At 43.5% G+C, this 5,684-nt stretch overlaps 1 long non-coding RNA gene across 1 annotated transcript; it reads right to left on the bottom strand.

Annotated features, from left to right (window-relative positions):
• Nucleotides 1-670: 670 nt before the first annotated feature.
• On the bottom strand, nt 671-4,401 carry LOC121675542. The gene is made up of 2 exons (XR_006020105.1): nt 3,685-4,401; nt 671-2,771 (listed from the first exon to the last, which is right to left on the bottom strand). It is a non-coding gene; the product is annotated as an uncharacterized LOC121675542 (long non-coding RNA).
• Between the last annotated feature and the right edge of the window lie 1,283 nt (nt 4,402-5,684).

Raw genomic sequence — 5,684 nt, 5'->3', positions numbered from 1 at the left:
ATTGTAACAGCCTAACAAGAAGCAGTCTTTCTGACGATGTTTGAGACTTCTTTGCTCCACTGTATGGAAATATTTAAGACTTAAAAGATTTATATTACAAAATAGCATTTTAAGTGGCTGTCCTGTTCCCAGTAAAGTCAAAGAGGGGGTTACCATCAGCTTCAATAAAAGTGGCATAAGGGCCACTTGCATTTTTACATGATTTTTTTTCTGTTTTATTCCAAGAGTCAAGAAGTCCCTCCAAAGGCTCCCAACTCCTTAAAAAAAAAAAAAAAAAAAAAAAAATTCAAGCAAGTTATCAAGCATCCACCACTGTCATGGCCAGACATGAATGTCCATCAAGACCTCTGAATGTCGGAGTTCCACCACACACAGTATTTTGGGCACAGAGAAACACCGCCTATTTCCAAGTTTAGGATTGGAAGGCTTTTGTTGCCTTTTAAAATACTTTCTCACAATGTCCAGCACACCATCCCATTTGCTCTGAGACAAAGATTTTCACCCTATGCACACACTTCAAAGATAAAACTCAACATGAACTAGTAAGTAATAGAATCTGATCCTTTAAAGGGATTAGAGTTTGAGCAAAGTCAGAAGCCTTTGATTCATTTTCTTTTTTATGATTGACAGATGCTAAATTAAATTATATAAATGAACAAACAGTCCCATAAATTTTTTAAATCCATGTTTTAATTTAAACAGCACAAGGACAAACATTTATCTTCAACTGAGTTTTCCCACCAGCCTCCAGAATTAAAATGTTTTTCTTGGTTAGTTTTTATGTTTTATGCTCCGATTTTTTAATAATTATTTGGATCATGCATTTTGCATTTATGTTGATCCTTAGCTGTGAATAGCAAAATCCTATCTAGCTTCTTGATGAAAGTTTACAGGAAACATCGAAATGACATCTCCTAATGCTTTCTTTATTCTTTCTTCTTCTGTTTCTTATTATTTACCTCCCTTTTTAGTAATTTATTGAGAATTATAAGCTCTGTTGGAGACCTTATACTGTGCATATGTGGGCTGGGACACCTTTCACTAGTCCAGGTTGCTCCAAGTCCTGTCCCACATGGCTTTGAATACTTCCAGGGATAGGGCAGCCACAGCCTCTCCGGGCAACCTGTGCCAGGGCCTCACCACACTGTTTTCCGTCTGGTGCCACGCTTTGGTGTTCTGCTTGAAGAGCCCTAAGTGACCCTTTAAGCTTAAACACAACCAGACAAGTTTCATAGTTTCATCCCACACATTTATGAGGGACAACACGGTAATGTCACACAAATGTGATCCAGTGACTTAATTAGAACCAAGTTAGCAGAGACAGAGCGAAGCTGTACATCTCCTGAGAGTTCTGGGGGACTGCTGCAGGAGGGTGAAGGCCAGGAAGAGATGGGAAAGGTTAGTAAAAGGACGGGAAAAAACCTCACAAACCCAAACCAGAACAAACCAACATGCATTTTATAGGGGGAAAAAAGTTAGAATCTAGTGGTATATTTTAAAAGAGAAAGGTTAGAAAAACATTCAGGGAGAGCGCCCAAAGAGTTAATTTCCGGCAGCACTTGAGGCAGCAAAGCCTGAGAAGGCTCCTGGCGCCCTCTGGTGTGAGGCGGGAGCAGGAGTGGAAATTTCCTCTGGAAAACAGCTTTGTCCTAAAATTCAGGCAGATAAAATGACTCTTAAGCGTCCTGATGGGAAGAGCGGTAATTTGACTTCCCAAGCGAAGCCTTGCTTGGGGTACAGCTTAGTTTGGGGGTGATGGGGAGGGAAGGGGGAAGGTTGTTTTATATTTATTATTATTATTATTATTTTTACTTGTTTTTCTTTTTCCTCCGGAGTCTCAAGTTGGGCCGGCTGCAATATGAAGAAAGGGGCCCTGAAAGCCGGTAAATGAAAACCTCGCAGGAGCCTCGGAATAATGGTTGCAGCAGGGCAAACACCCTTAAAAAACAACAAAACCCCCAAACTATGTGCACCTATTTCTCTCCTGTCTGGAGTTTCCAAGGGAGGGATAGCCTAAACGAGCACGGAGGAGAAATGTCTTCTTCCAAAATGACTTAAATAGTAAAAGGGAAAAGCCTTCGAAAAAAGAGAAAAACAAGCAAACGAACAAGCAAACAAACAACAAAACAGAAAAGGCATTCTTGACTTCAAGCACCTCTCCCTTAAAATTGAAGGATGCTCCCTAACCCAAATCGACACCCTTATTTTAATTGCCAGGAGAGTGAGGAGAGCTCTCTGCTAGCAGGCTAAGAATTCACATTTTTTAACATGGTGGGGTTTTTTTTTCCTCCTTATTTTTACAATTAACAGCAATAATAGCTACTTGTGAGGAACAAATGCACAAAAGCCCACACCTAAATGCAAAGGGGCCAACAGAGCAAACATCAGGATTATTCCTTTAGGTACCTGTTGAGGAAATATCCTCTGGTTTTAACCCCTAAAATTAAAAGGGGGCGGGGGCGCGGTGTTTATGCTGATTGCAGACAAATACACAGAACTTTCCAGCTCATCTTTACCAGCTGTTTTTCCTTCATTCCTAATATCTTCCAGCAAATGCATCTTCCAACCCCTCCCAGGAGACCTGATTTTTGGCAGGAACCGCTTTTTGGCAGGGGATGGTCCTGCAGTCCGGCCGCAGTGGGGGGCCCCGGCTGCAGGTCTGCCCCCGCGGGGGTCTCCAGGTGGGAGATGGTAACGGGGATTTCAGCTGGCCTTGGACTGCAGCTCTTCGTCTCGGCATCCTTTCCATGTGGGCAGGAGAACAAATTTACCTTAAAAACAAAACATAGGTTTGTTTTATTACTTTTTTTCTTAATGAGGTCTTTTTAAAAATATATATACACACATATATTTGTTCGTTGTTTTTGTGTGTTTATTTGGTTTTGGTTTTTGGTTTTTTTTTTTCTTTTAAAAAGGAGGCTTTTTATACAAGTGCTTTCACCTCCTGATCTGTCAACGCTTGACAAAGTTTGGGGAAATAAGCGGCAAGTCCCTGACGGCCGCTCTGCTTTTTGCATACCAACCAAAACACACTTCCTTGGGGTAAAAAATGCTAAACTAAACACAATTTATCTAGTGAAAGCTAGCAGATTTCTGTTGTCAAGATGCAGGCGAGGTTCCGCACCTCCCTTGGTTTGTAGGCATACGCGCGTGGTGCTCTTCCACCCCAAGCTCCCCATCGAAGTGCTTTGAAAGAGGAAAGATACTAGTATTTTTTTTCCTTTTTTAATTAAGGGACACATTTTACAGGCAGCGATAAGTCAAAGCAAACTGTAGCCGAATTCTTGTAGGAAGGGTCATGCGCGGGCGGATTTATCCTATTAATAGGACACAGGAAGAGCCGGGAGAGCAAACGCCAGCCCTGAACACAGCGTGGTATGTTATTTGAGGTAATAGTTTGAGAGTAGACACTCAGTACTTTGTAGACGTTCAAACGCGTCGTTATTTCGTGTTAAATAACACTTTAGAAGACGCTCCCCCCGTTTTTCTGCTGGAAGGATGCGGGATTATTTGGAAGCATTTAAAATGGAGAGGAAAAAAAATCAGACGACAGCTCCCTGTGGGAAGCTAATCGACATTACAGATAGTAAACGTCCTATTATTAAGGGCTGCTTTGACGCAATTGGTTTTAAATAATAAACATATAAATACAGGAAATAATTCTAAGCCCACATCGGAGTTTACCTGGAAATGACGGTAAAGTAACAGAGCATTCCCGAAACTGTCAGTACCTCTCAGGCAAGCCTGCTGAAGGACTGATAGCTGGCGGCAAAAAAAAAGAAAAAAAAAAAAAGAATAGGACACCCTCCGAGCCCCAAGGTCGCCGCAGTTAGGAGGAAACACACAATACGTCTCTAAAAATCTCGCTCGCTTAATTGTTACTTTTGTAGTTAAAGTATTGGCTGATGCCGCAGATATTAAACATCCCAGTAACGCGATTACAGACGTACGGAACATTTAAAACATGACCCTACCAGTTTAAGAACTAAGCCTTTTAGGAAAAAATACTCTGATAGCTATTCATTTTCCCTAGTTAGGAATTAATGTTTTTCTTAAAGAATTCTTTTTACAACCGAGACTTCACAAAACAAGATTTCAGTCATTTTGCTTGTATTGACCTTCCTCTTCACAAGCAGTAAAAAATGTAGAATTCAGGAGGTGCAGGATTTTTGGTTGGTTGTATTTTTTTTAACTATTTTATTTTATGTCGAGCTTTTATTGCTGTTTTTTTGGTTGTTGTTTTTCTTTTTTTCAGATCCACTTTGTATCCATGTTTAGTACATTAGTCCATTAATAAGAATATCCAGAAGAAAAAACAAAACAAAACTATGGAGGTGACGAGTAGGGCCTTACTGTACTTTTTTAACTAACTGAAAGACAAAATTTCTATTGACTTAGGTTGGAAGTGAACGAGGCCCTATGAGAATCACTACAGGAGCCAGGTGTATTTTCCTTTGTCTCCTCAGCCTTGAGAGACGAGCGGGACGATGCCGCACACCGGCCCCGGCGGCTGCACCATCCCGGGGCAGGGCTGCTCCGGCCCAAGCGGCACGGAGCTGCTCCCAAAACTCTCCGGAATCCCTCCCCACCGTCCGGGGTCCCTTCCTTTGCAGAGGGAGGGCACACGAGTGGCAGGCGGCAGCTGCCCTGCTCGAGCGGGACCGACGGACTGGCGCGGCAGCGGGAGCCAGAACCAAGCCAGGGGCTTTGCAGATATTCCCTTCCAAAGCGCAGAGAAAAGGGATTACACTGAATTATCAAGTACCCCGCAATATTCTGCTTCGATTCACGCTTCAAATAAATTACTTTTCTAATAATCCATTAACTGCTTTAACGACCAGTGTTACTTATTCACCAGTGCTCCGTGAAAGTTAATTTGAAAATTCTTTGCGATTTCCAGTTGCTCTCCACATAACATGCACTATTCGAAGAAAGCAAGAGGGCTTTCAAACAGGAAAACACAGAGTTAGTTCCTCATTTCTCAAGACCAGCACGGCACTGGGGCTCCTAGTTTTATTTTTAATACAAAGAAAATTATTTTCCCCCTTGCTAAGCGCTCACTGTTCCCGTGGATCTCCCTGGAAGGTGCTGGGTGCTGAAGCCTTAGGAGAAAACGGGCCACCTTCCGAGAAAGGCCTAACTACGGACTTAAACAGCCTCACTTGAACAGCCCACATTAACAAGCAATAAACCCTACGACTTCGTTTCAATCCCAAATTCACTGTACCACGCTCAAAGGATGACGTAAACAATGTGAGCACTACAGAAAGTGTGCGAAAGTTACAGCCGAAACGGGAATTAAAAAAAAAAAAAGAAGGGCTCTGATAACGGAAAAATGCTTTTAGGAGATGTGACAGCCGCGCTCTGGAGCAGGACCTGCAGACTCGTGCGTTCCCTGAGGAAGCACAGCCAGCGCGCTCCGACCGCCGTCCCACGGACACCGCAGCGTTACACGGGGTGTAAATCCCGCTGCCCCGGCACCCACCTGCGGGGGATGCCCAGCACAAGGACCGCCAGCTGAGCACCAAAACCGCCGGGGGGGAGAGCCCAGGGCGCCCCCGACTCCCACCAGTTATTTTTATCCGCGTCCGGCCTTTCCAACTCATCAGATATTCGCTGCGAGGCGGAGCAATAGAAGAGCACCCTCAGAACTCAGCCGGGCTCGCAGGGACACACAGAGCCCA

Source organism: Corvus kubaryi, unplaced genomic scaffold (genome assembly GCF_017639235.1).
Source record: "Corvus kubaryi isolate FWS band 111438036 unplaced genomic scaffold, C.kubaryi_AGA036_p1.0 74, whole genome shotgun sequence".
NCBI classification, from domain to species: domain Eukaryota; kingdom Metazoa; phylum Chordata; class Aves; order Passeriformes; family Corvidae; genus Corvus; species Corvus kubaryi.
The sequence above is the reverse complement of the archived record's forward strand: the minus strand, read 5'-3'. Positions and strand labels throughout refer to the sequence as shown.